General features: G+C 41.0%; 1 long non-coding RNA gene across 1 annotated transcript in view; it reads left to right on the forward strand.

Moving 5' to 3' along the window:
* Positions 1-12,450, forward strand: part of LOC309621327 — a 270,404-nt gene extending 257,954 nt beyond the window's left edge. The window contains exons 3-4 of the long non-coding RNA XR_014239936.1: positions 204-1,018; positions 9,813-12,450. This is a non-coding gene — a long non-coding RNA (uncharacterized lncRNA). The remainder of the gene's footprint in view (positions 1-203; positions 1,019-9,812) is intronic.
* Positions 12,451-12,737: the final 287 nt, after the last annotated feature.

Consider the following 12,737-nt stretch of genomic DNA (forward strand, 5'->3'; position numbering starts at 1 on the left):
TCTTATTTCCCAAAACGGAGTCATTTCTTTTTTCTGTTTGACTTTTTACTGCAACCTACATTTCACATCAAACAACTCAGATGCGGTGAGTCTCACCTTTTCTAGGAGGCTTATGGGCTCTTTACAGATCATCAAACTGTTTTGCAGAAACAGCGCATACATTTCTGTTTTACTGTAATCCTTTTCTCCATTCTCATCCCCAGTGTGTTTCCAAGCACTCTTGTGTTTCCACGTTCCTCTTGTCCCACATTTAGAGAACATGATTATATGGGAGGACAATCTTTTAATTTAATTTCTGTGGCTGGCAACAAAAATAGCCGTCTTGTAGCAAGAAGAGACCTCCTAACAAAATATCAGAAATCTAAGTGCTTCCGCATGTTTTGAAGAACCTGGAAAGTGATCAAAAACTTTTCATTACGAAAGCCTCAGTATCACACAGGTAAGCAAATCACATCTTTTTTTTTTAAGCAGTGTTCTGTACGAGGTGTGAAGGACATTTGACAGCTGAGATCTTTCATTTTCTTTGGTAAGAACTTGACGCAGGAAATGGAATTTGCCAAAATTTACATTTGTGTTGTCTGCCAAATATGCAGCTAGAGGAGGGAAGCTGAGGTTTTTTTGGGACAGGATTGTTGATTAAAATGATTTGAAATTCCATTTTTGAAATCAAAGTGCCTAAGAACTAGGGGGAGAATTTTTTAGTTGCTACAATTTGATGCTTCATTTGATACACAGTAAAAAGCATAATCCCTGGTAAGATTTTACAGAATGAGTGAAGTGCTACAGCATTAGGGGCCAACACAAAATTTATCAAAATATTCCCTTTTGTTTGCCCACAGGTCATTTCAGTTGCATCTTCTTAATCAGAAAATGTGAGAGGGAGGGGCAAGATGGCGGAAGAGTAAGACGCGGAGATCACCTTCCTTCCCACAGATACAGTAGAAATACATCTACACGTGGAACTGGTCCTACAGAACACCCACTGAACGCTGGCAGAAGACGTCAGACCTCGCAAAAGGCAAGAAACTCCCCACGTACTTGGGTAGGGCAAAAGAAAAAAGAAATAACAGAGACAAAAGAATAGGGACGGGACCTGCACCAGTGGGAGGGAGCCGTGAAGGAGGAAAGGTTTCCACACACTAGGAAGCCCCTTCGTGGGCAGAGACTGCAGGTGGCAGAGGGGGGAATCTTCGGAGCCATGGAGGAGAGCGCAGCCACAGGGGTGCAGAGGGCAAAGCGGAGAGATTCCCGCACGGAGGATCGGTGCTGAGTAGCACTCACCAGCCCGAGAGGCTTGTCTGCTCAGCCGCCGGGGTGGGCGGGGGCTGGGAGCTGAGGCTCGGGCTTCGGTGCTAGCCGGGAGGGAGTCCGGGAAAAAGTCTGCAGCTGCTGAAGAGGCAAGAGACTTTTTCTTGCCTCTTTGTTTCGCAGCGCGCAAGGAGAGGGGATTCAGAGCGCCGCCTAAACGAACTCCAGAGACGGGGGCGAGCCGCGGCGATCAGCGCGGACCCCAGAGGCGGGCGCGAGCCACGGCTAACAGCGCGGACCCCAGAGACGGGCGCGAGCCGCGGTTATCAGCGCCGACCCCAGAGACGGGCAGGAGACGCTAAGGCTGCTGCTGCCGCCACCAAGAAGCCTGTGTGTGAGCACAGGTCACTCTCCACACCGCCCCTCCTGGGAGCCTGTGCAGCTTGCCACTGCCAGGGTCCCGTGATCCAGGGACAACTTCGCCGGGAGAACGCACGGCGCGCCTCAGGCTGCTGCAACGTCACGCCGGCCTCTGCCGCCACAGGCTCGTCCTGCATCCGTGCTGCTCCCTCCCCCCGTCCTGAGTGAGCCAGAGCCCCCGAAGCAGCTGCTCCTTTAACCCCGTACTGTCTGGGCGGGAAACAGACGCCCTCAGGCGACCTACACGCAGAGGCGGGTCCAAATCCAAAGCTGAACCCCGGGAGCTGTACGAACAAAGAAGAGAAAGGGAAATCTCTCCCAGCAGCCTCAGAAGCAGCGGATTAAAGCTCCACAAACAACTTGATGTGCCTACATCTGCTGAATACCTGAATAGACAACGAATCATCCCAAATTCAAGAGGTGGACTTTGGGAGCAGGATATATTAATTTTTCCCCTTTTCCTTTTTTTGTGAGTGTATATGTGTATGCTTCTGGGTGAGATTTTGTCTGTATAGCTTTGCTTTCACCATTAGTCCTAGGGTTAGGTCCGTGGGTTTTTTTTTTTGTTTTTTTTTTTACTTAAAAAAATTTTTTTCCTAATAAATGTTTTCTTAATAATTTTTTCCTTATTTTCTATTTTTAGAAATTAAAAAAAGTTTTAATAAGTTTTTTCATATTTTTTATTTTAAAAAATTAAAAAAATTTTTTTCTTAATAAATTTTTTTCTTAATAATTTTTTCTTATTTTTTACTATAAAAAATTAATAAATCTATTTTTAAAAATTAAATAAAATTTTCTGAATACATTTATTCTTAATAATTTTTTTCTTATTTTTTATTATAATAGCTTTATTTTATTTTATTTTATCCTCTTTCTTTCTTTCTTTCATTTTTTTCTCCCTTTTATTCTGAGCCGTGTGGATGAAAGGCTCTTGGTGCTCCAGCCAGGCATCAAGGCTGTGCCTCTGAGGTGGGAGAGCCAACTTCTGGAGACTGGTCCACAAGAGACCTCCCAGCTCCACGTAATACCAAATGGCGAAAATCTCTCAGAGATCTCCATCTCAACATCAAGACCCAGCTTCATTCAACAACCAGCAAGCTACAGTGCTGGACACCCTATGCCAAACAACTAGCAAGACAGGAACACAGCCCCATCCATTAGCAGAGAGGCTGCCTAAAATCATAATAAGGCCACAGACACCCCAAAACACACCACCAGACGTGGACGTGCCCACCAGAAAGACAAGATCCAACCTCATCCACCAGAACACAGGCACTAGTCCCCTCCACCAGGAAGCCTACACAACCCACTGAACCAACCTTAGCCACTGGGGACAGATACCAAAAACAACGGGAACTACGAACCTGCAGCCTGTGAAAAGGAGACCCCAAACACAGTAAGATAAGCAAAATGAGACGACAGAAAAACACACAGCAGATGAAGGAGCAGGGTCAAAACACACCAGACCTAACAAATGAAGAGGAAATAGGTAGTCTACCTGAAAAAGAATTCAGAATAATGATAGTAAGGATGATCCAAAATCTTGGAAATAGAATAGACAAAATGCAAGAAACATTTAACAAGGACGTAGAAGAACTAAAGAGGAACCAGGCAATGATGAAAAACACAATAAATGAAATTAAAAATACTCTAGATGGGATCAATGGCAGAATAACTGAGGCAGAAGAATGGATAAGTGACCTGGAAGATAAAATGGTGGAAATAACTACTGCAGAGCAGGATAAAGAAAAAAGAATGAAAAGAACTGAGGACGGTCTCAGAGACCTCTGGGACAACATTAAATGCACCAAATTCGAATTATAGGGGTCCCAGAAGAAGAAGAGAAAAAGAAAGGGACTGAGAAAATATTTAAAGAGATTATAGTTGAAAACTTCCCTAATATGGGAAAGGAAATTGTTAATCAAGTCCTGGAAGCACAGAGAGTCCCATACAGGATAAATCCAAGGAGAAACACACCAAGACACATATTAATCAAACTGTCAAAAATTAAATGTAAAGAAAACATATTAAAAGCAGCAAGGGAAAAATAACACATAAGGGAATCCCCATAAGGTTAACAGCTGAGCTTTCAGCAGAAACTCTGCAAGCCAGAAGGGAGTGGCAGGATATATTTAAAGTGATGAAGGAGAAAAACCTACAACCAAGATTAATCTACCCAGCAAGGATCTCATTCAGATTTGATGGAGAAATGAAAACCTTTACAGACAAGCAAAAGTTGAGAGAGTTCAGCACCACCAAACCAGCTTTACAACAAATGCTAAAGGAACTTCTCTAGGCAAGAAACACAGGAGAAGGAAAACACCTACAATAACAAATCCAAAACATTTAAGAAAATGGGAATAGGAACATACATATCGATAATTACCTTAAATGTAAATGGATTAAATGCTCCCACCAAAAGACACAGACTGGCTGAATGGATACAAAAACAAGGCCCATATATATGCTGTCTACAAGAGACCCACTTCAGACCTAGAGACACATACAGACTGAAAGTGAGGGGATGGAAAAAGATATTCCATGCAAATGGAAATCAAAAGAAAGCTGGAGTAGCACTTCTCATATCAGACAAAATAGACTTTAAAATAAAGACTATTACAAGAGACAAAGAAGGACACTATATAATGATCAAGGGATCGATCCAAGAGGAAGGTATAATAATTGTAAATATTTATGCACCCAACATTGGAGCACCTCAATACATAAGGCAAATACTAACAGCCATAAAAGGGGAAATCGACAGTAACACAATCATAGTAGGGGACTTTAACACCCCACTTTCACCAATGGACAGATCATCCAAAATGAAAATAAATAAGGAAACACAAGCTTTAAATGATACATTAAACAAGATGGACTTAATGGATATTTATAGGACATTCCACCCAAAAACAACAGAATACACATTTTTCTCAAGTGCTCATGGAACATTCTCCAGGATAGATCATATCTTGGGTCACAAATCAAGCCTTGGTAAATTTAAGAAAATTGAAATCGTATCAAGTATCTTTTCCGACCACAACGCTATGAGACCTAGATATCAATTACAGGAAAAGATCTGTAAAAAATACAAACACATGGAGGCTACACAATACACTACTTAATAATGAAGTGATCACTGAAGAAATCAAAGGGGAAATCAAAAAATACCTAGAAACAAATGACAATGGAGACACGACGACCCAAAACCTATGGGATGCAGCAAAAGCAGTGCCAAGAGGGAAGTTTATAGCAATACAAGCCTACATCAAGAAACAGGAAACATCTCGAATAAACAACCTAACCTTGCACCTAAAGCAATTAGAGAAAGAAGAGCAAAAAAACCCCAAAGCTACCAGAAGGAAAGAAATCATAAAGATCAGATCAGAAATAAATGAAAAAGAAATGAAGGAAACAATAGCAAAAATCAATGAAACTAAAAGCTGGTTCTTTGAGAAGATAAACAAAATTGATAAACCATTAGCCAGACTCATCAAGAGAAAAAGGGAGAAGACTCAAATCAATAGAATTAGAAATGAAAAAGGAGAAGTAACCACTGACACTGCAGAAATACAAACGATCATGAGAGATTACTACAAGCAACTATATGCCAATAAAATGGACAACCTGGAAGAAATGGACAGATTCTTAGAAATGCACAACCTACCGAGACTGAACCAGGAAGAAATAGAAAATATGAACAGACCAATCACAAGCACTGAAATTGAAACTGTGATTAAAAATCTTCCAACAAACAAAAGCCCAGAACCAGACGGCTTCACAGGCGAATTCTATCAAACATTTAGAGAAGAGCTAACACCTATCCTTCTCAAACTCTTCCAAAATATTGCAGAGGGAGGAACACTCCCAAACTCATTCTACGAGGCCACCATCACCCTGATACGAAAACCAGACAAAGATGTCACAAAGAAACAAAACTACAGGCCAATATCACTGATGAACATAGATGCAAAAATACTCAACAAAATACTAGCAAACAGAATCCAACAGCACATTAAAAGGATTATACACCATGATCAAGTGGGGTTTATTCCAGGAATGCAAGGATTCTTCAATATACGCAAATCAATCAACGTGATACATCATATTAACAAATTGAAGGAGAAAAACCATATGATCATCTCAATAGATGCAGAGAAAGCTTTCGACAAAATTCAACACCCATTTATGATAAAAGCCCTGCAGAAAGTAGGCATAGAGGGAACTTTCCTCAACATAATAAAGGCCATATATGACAAACCCACAGCCAACATTGTCCTCAATGGTGAAAAACTGAAACCATTTCCACTAAAATTAGGAACAAGACAAGGTTGCCCACTCTCACCACTATTATTCAACATAGTTTTGGAAGTGTTAGCCACAGCAATCAGAGAAGAAAAAGAAATAAAAGGAATCCAAATTGGAAAAGAAGAAGTAAAGCTGTCACTGTTTGCAGATGACATGATACTATACATAGAGAATCCTAAAACTGCCACCAGAAAACTACTAGAGCTAATCAATGAATTTGGTAAAGTAGCAGGATACAAAATTATTGCACAGAAATCTCTTGCATTCCTATATACTAATGATGAAAAATCTGAAAGTGAAATTAAGAAAACACTCCCATTTACCATTGCAACAAATGAATAAAATATCTAGGAATAAACCTACCTAAGGAGACAAAAGACCTGTATGCAGAAAATTATAGGACACTGATGAAAGAAATTAAAGATATTACAAATAGATGGAGAGATATACCATGTTCTTGGATTGGAAGAATCAACATTGTGAAAATGACTATACTACCCAAAGCAATCTACAGATTCAATGCAATCCCTATCAAACTACCACTGTCATTTTTCACAGAACTAGAACAAAAAATTTCACAATTTGTATGGAGACACAAAAGACCCCGAATAGCCAAAGCAATCTTGAGAACAAAAAATGGAGCTGGAGGAATCAGGCTCCCTGACTTCAGACTATATTACAAAGCTACAGTAATCAAGACAGTTTGGTACTGGCACAAAAACAGAAATATAGATCAATGGAACAGGATAGAAAGCCCAGAGATAAACCCACGCACATATGGTCACCTTATCTTTGATAAAGGAGGCAAGCATATACAGTGGAGAAAAGACAGCCTCTTCAGTAAGTGGTGCTGGGAAAATTGGACAGGTACATGTAAAAGTATGAAATTAGAACACTCCCTGACACCATACACAAAAATAAATTCAAAACGGATTAAAGACCTAAGTGTAGGGCCAGACACTATCAAACTCTTAGAGGAAAACATAGGCAGAACACTCTATGACATAAATCACAGCAAGATCCTTTTTGACCCAGCTCCTAGAGAAATGGAAATAAAAACACAAACAAATGGGACCTAATGAAACTTAAAAGCTTTTGCTCAGCAAAGGAAACCATAAACAAGACCAAAAGACAACCCTCAGAATGGGAGAAAATAATTGCAAATGAAGCAACTGACAAAGGATTAATCTCCAAGATTTACAAGCAGCTCATGCAGCTCAATAACAAAAAAACAAACAACCCAATCCAAAAATGGGCAGAAGACCTAAATAGACATTTCTCCAAAGAAGATATACAGATGGCCAACAGACACATGAAAGAATGCTCAACATCATTAATCATTAGAGAAATGCAAATCAAAACTACAATGAGGTATCATCTCACACCGGTCAGAATGGCCATCATGAAAAAATCTAGAAACAATAAATGCTGGAGAGGATGTGGAGAAAAGGGAACACTCTTGCACTGTTGGTGGGAATGTAAATTGATACAGCCACTATGGAGAACAGTATGGAGGTTCCTTAAAAAACTACAAATAGAACTACCATACGACCCAGCAATCCCACTACTGGGCATATACCCTGAGAAAACCATAATTCAAAAAGAGTCATGTACCAAAAGGTTCATTGCAGCTCTATTTACAATAGCCTGGACATGGAAGCAACCAAAGTGTCCATCATCGGATGAATGGATAAAGAAGATGTGGCACATATATACAATGGAATATTACTCAGCCATAAAAAGAAATGAAATGGAGGTATTTGTAATGAGGTGGATGGAGTCAGAGTCTGTCATACAGAGTGAAGTAAGTCAGAAAGAGAAAAACAAATACAGTATGCTAACACATATATATGGAATCTAAGGAAAAAAAAAGTCATGAAGAACCTAGTGGCAAGATGGGAATAAAGACAGAGACCTACTAAAGAATGGACTTGAGGATATGGGGAGGGGGAGGGGTGAGATGTGACAGGGTGAGAGAGTGTCATGGACATATATACACTACCAAATGTAAAATAGCTAGCTAGTGGGAAGCAGCCGCATAGCACAGGGAGATCAGCTCGGTGCTCTGTGACCACCTATAGGGGTGGGATGGGGAGGGTGGGAGTGAGGGAGATGCAAGAGGGAAGAGATATGGGAACATATGTATATGTATAACTGATTCACTTTGTTATAAAGCAGAAACTAACACACCATTGTGAAGCAATTATACTTCAATAAAGATGTTTAAAAAAAAAAGAAAATGTAATTTTACTACTTTACTCAATTTCATAGAGCAATCAAAAGAAGAATACAACACTATGAGCTTTTTTGCATGGTGTACTCAAGACAATTCAGCAGTCACTATTTTTGACTGAGCATTGGTGTCTTTGGGGAAGCAAAAAACTGGATGGATTTAGAAGTACTTGCCTGTCTCATCCCAGATGTTTGAGGTGCAGTCTCTAGGAGTACTTTCGTGCCCTCTTCTCCACAATGACCAAACTCTTTCTGGCATGTCATGCAGTGTGCCCTGCTTTGGTTATTTATTTCCCTGATCCAGTTGTATGCGTCCTTCTGTCTGTCATTAAAATAACACAGCTGTTCAGTCTCATTCAGTGATGTCTGGGTCGTGCGGGTGTGAGTTCATTGTTCTTATTTTGATGGCATGAACTGTTAGAAAACACGATCACAGTATTCACAGTGTGAAAAGTTAAACAAGCACTATCCCAATACAAAGCACAGCCATTGCTTCACGGGCAAAGTCAAAGTTCCAGTGCATTTGAATTGCACACTGGAATCTCATCGCTCGGGGGATGAAACCACAGAGGATCTAATGAGTGAACCACAAATGGTGGTCACCAACATCAGCGGTCAGGAGAGGTGAATGACAATGACAACATCTATGAAGGCAAATAATCTCTGCCACGTCCACTTGACATTAAAGATAGTGCTGCTTCAGTCCCTATTTTGGGGGTCACTGTATGGGTTTTATACTTTCCCCCCAATCTCCTGCACTCGCAATGGAAAACCAGAACTTTCCACATCTGGGAGGGATTTCCCAAATGGTGGGACTTTCAGTAAAAATCCAGGATAGTCCTGGGCAGAGTGAGGCAGTGGTTCTAGAAAGATCTGTCTGTGCTCCATGGGGAAGGAGTGGGTGGGATACAACCATCCCCCATATAGACCTGTTTTTAATTCTCAGCTTTCAGCTTCATTTCTCAGTCTTACCCCTCGAGGTGACTCAGCCCTCAAGATCTCCAGGTAGACTGACAGACAGACAGACAGAAGTATGATCTAGGCTAGACGTTCTCAAACATGTTGGTCTCTGGACTCTACATTCTTAAATATTATTGAGGATGCCAACGAGCTTTTACTTATCTGGATTGTATCTGTCAATGTTTACTGAATCAGAAATTAAAACCGAGAAATTTAAAAAATAATTATGTATTCACTGATTTAAAAATAACAATAATAAAATCATTGCATGTTAACAGAAAAAAGCATATTTTTTCATGAACAATAACTACATTTTCCAAATCAAAACAGTTTAGTGAGAAGGGTGGCTTTGTTTCATTTTTCTGCAAATCTCTTTAATGTCTGGGTTAATAAAAGGCCCCTGGGTTTTCATTTCTACTTCTGCATTCAATCTTGGTTGAAGTAGTAGAGAAAATGTGACGTCACACAGATATGTAGCTGGAAAAGGGAGGAGTATTTTAGTAGCCTTTCTAGATAATTCTGTATACATATTCTATTCTACACCAAAACTTAAAGGTCAAAATTAATACAATTAGTAACTTTACTGTTTCAACCTGTAACAATTGTTGTAACATCCTTAGGTGAAATTGACTTTTTTCCTGCAGGTGCATGGGAGTGAATAATACAATGACTTCTGGGACAGTATGGTACCTCTGCCTGGATTCATGATGAGACCTCTGCAGTTTTACCCACCATTGCATTTGGACCATCAATGCAAATGTCAACAAATGAAAATGGCCAATAGGATCTTAGTATTATCATGAAAATATAATAATGACATTACCGACAGCCCACACTTTGAGAACTGCTCATCCAGGCCATCTCTTTCTTGGCTTACTTTATCCATCCACTAACTCCCATTCACTTTCTTTCAGAGGTATTTTGAATTCTCTTTTTGATCTAGGTTATTCCATTTTATGTTTTCAACCCTTATTACGTGGAATCCCGCTGTATTTAGAGAAAGCAAGTATGTCTGGCGTACAGAAACATAGGGCTCACATAAGTCCTTTTTACTGTTTGCCCAAGAATCATGAAATTCATAGGTAAAAACTTCAACAAAGGTGAGAGATGTTGTTTTGCAAACATGCTCATTTCTTAAACAGAATCTTTTAGAAAGTTCAACATGAGGAAGCTCTCTGTTCTCATTTAGGTAGACTTCAGCCTCAGCCAGAATTGGTTCTCATTTGTAAGCCTAGGTGGGCCTGCTTAGAAACCCCCTGTGATTGGTCAGAACATGAACCTGTGGTGAAGAGTTTATCTTCCTTTGATCCTGTACAATAAAAGGTTGACTCAGCAGGTCCAGATTGTCCAAACCCTACACATTCCAGAGAAGTTCTGCCCCTTGACAACTGCTGGGAGATATACTCTAAACACTTGAAATATCCTGCCTGATCTCAGGTATCTCTGTTTACCTGGGGCCCTGATCCATGGCCAGATTCTTTATGCTAACAATGTGATTTATGGTGGGGACCTTATCAGTCTGACCTCTGGAGTGACCAGAGATTAAGAAACCAAATTCAACTCTGTGGACACTCCATGCCTACATGACTGACCCCCAATAAAAATGCTGGACACCAAGGCTCAGGTGAGCTTCCCAGATGGCAATGCTCCATGGTGTTGTCACACATTGTTTGCTGGGAGAATTCCACACTGTGTAAATGCATGGGGAGAGGACAACTACAAGGTCATGTGTGGTCTCTTTTCTGGGCTCTGCCTTATGTGTCTTTTACCTGTCTGATTGTAACCTGTATCCTTTTGCTATCATAAACCACAACTGTGAATATCATTGCTTTTCTGAGTTCTGTGAGTCCTTCTAGAGAATCATGGAACCTAAGAGTGGTCCTGGGTCCTGGGGATCCCTGAGAACAGATCCCTCCTGCCCATTCTGCTGTACCCCAAATTATCTAAAAGACAGAAGCTAGGCACAGATGCTGTCTGCCTGCAAGGAGTTCATGGTTTAGTAAGAGAGGTGGTTAATATGCCCAAAGTAAAGTACAAGGTACACAGCAAGGAACACTGTCAGATAGATCCACAGGGTCTCATGGCTTAGAAAGGAAAAGGAATCCATCAGGCTGGGGGTATTTTGACACAAAGGTAGTGAGGCTAGAAATACATGAAAACTCACAGAACAAAAACATTCAAATTGCCTTTGGAAATAGAATCAATTGTTAGCCAAATGCTGAATCAGAAAATCCAATGTCTGTAGTTCTTCCTCCCTGACCTTTTCTTCCTCTTTGTTTTGTTCTTGCTTGAATTCTTTGCCATCTGGCTGGCTCTATCCAAAAAGATATCTAATCTTTTTTGCACTTTGACAGAAACTCTTTCACATCAGGAAATTCTGCCTCCCAGGTATTTGCTCATAAGAGCCTTTTATCTGTAACTGGGGTCTGGAACTGCTCTGTCTCTGGTTAGAGTAACATCTGGCAACAGCAAGATAATATTTTCAGACAGGTGGAGAGAGAATTCTCCTGGCCACGGAGCTAACTGTTGCCAAGGCTGCCTGGGAATGTACATCTGCTTTAGTTCGTTTGGGGCCAGAGATGGGTTAGAAGGAAGAGTAGGGTATCAAGACATCTCTTTTCTTCTTCCTCTCCCCCGCCCCCAGTTCTAAACATCTCATCTTATTTCTCAAATCCAAGATTCTCCCCCAAAGGTTTCTGCCTGTAACATTTCCCCTCCCCTTCATTTCCTCTCCCTGTAGGTGAGCATGACCTTGGGAGCAGGTACCCACAGCCAGAGACCTGGAGTTTCTGACATCTGGGCTCTCTCCTAGGGCATCTAACCTGGGGGAAGTGAGCTGGTGGCAGCTGCTTGATGACAGTGTGTGTGTGTGTGTGTGTGTGTGTGTATTGTGGGGTTTAATTTTCTGTGTTAAGTAGACGCTCAAATAGAACACTTCTAATTTTCCAGTTCTACTTCAAGATGCTATGGATATTTGATTAAATGAGAGATGGGAAATACAGAGAAACGAGTCATCATTGATGTCAGTTTTAAGTAATTCAGAACAGCAAGCAAACAAAACTCTGAAACTTGGTGTTCTGGGTAAGACCATTACCAATAGAAGTCATCTATGAACATGACTGACTATTGCAGCTCATTCACCCTGCAATATAATAACACTTATGGCAACATGCCATTTTCTTGGTTATGTTTTACTTGATCAATAAACTCTACATGATGCTCACTTTTCATTCATTTTCCCTTTGGATACAGTGGTTGTCTGCTCACACCTTCAAGTGAAAAGGAACATAGCCTGGGAAGACTCCGTTGATGGATGTGCCATTTTGTGGTTTTCGCATTCCAGATGGTTTGCAAATTGCACGCCATCATCCGTTCAGTGGATGCCTGCTCTGTGCCTGCCTGCTCAGTGCTGTTCCCCTCTGCAGGGAAGTCAGGGCAGGTGAGGACAGATGGGGAGGCGGTGTTTACAGCTCTTGCCAGAGGGAAGTCCTCTTGGATGGTGAGGAAGTGGCCGCCGGGATTGTCCCCCAGGGCAGCCACCCAGCATGGGCATGGCTGTTAAAGCCAGC

Source organism: Balaenoptera borealis (assembly GCF_965194805.1).
Source record: "Balaenoptera borealis genome assembly, contig: HAP1_SCAFFOLD_283, whole genome shotgun sequence".
Taxonomy (NCBI): Eukaryota; Metazoa; Chordata; class Mammalia; order Artiodactyla; family Balaenopteridae; genus Balaenoptera; species Balaenoptera borealis.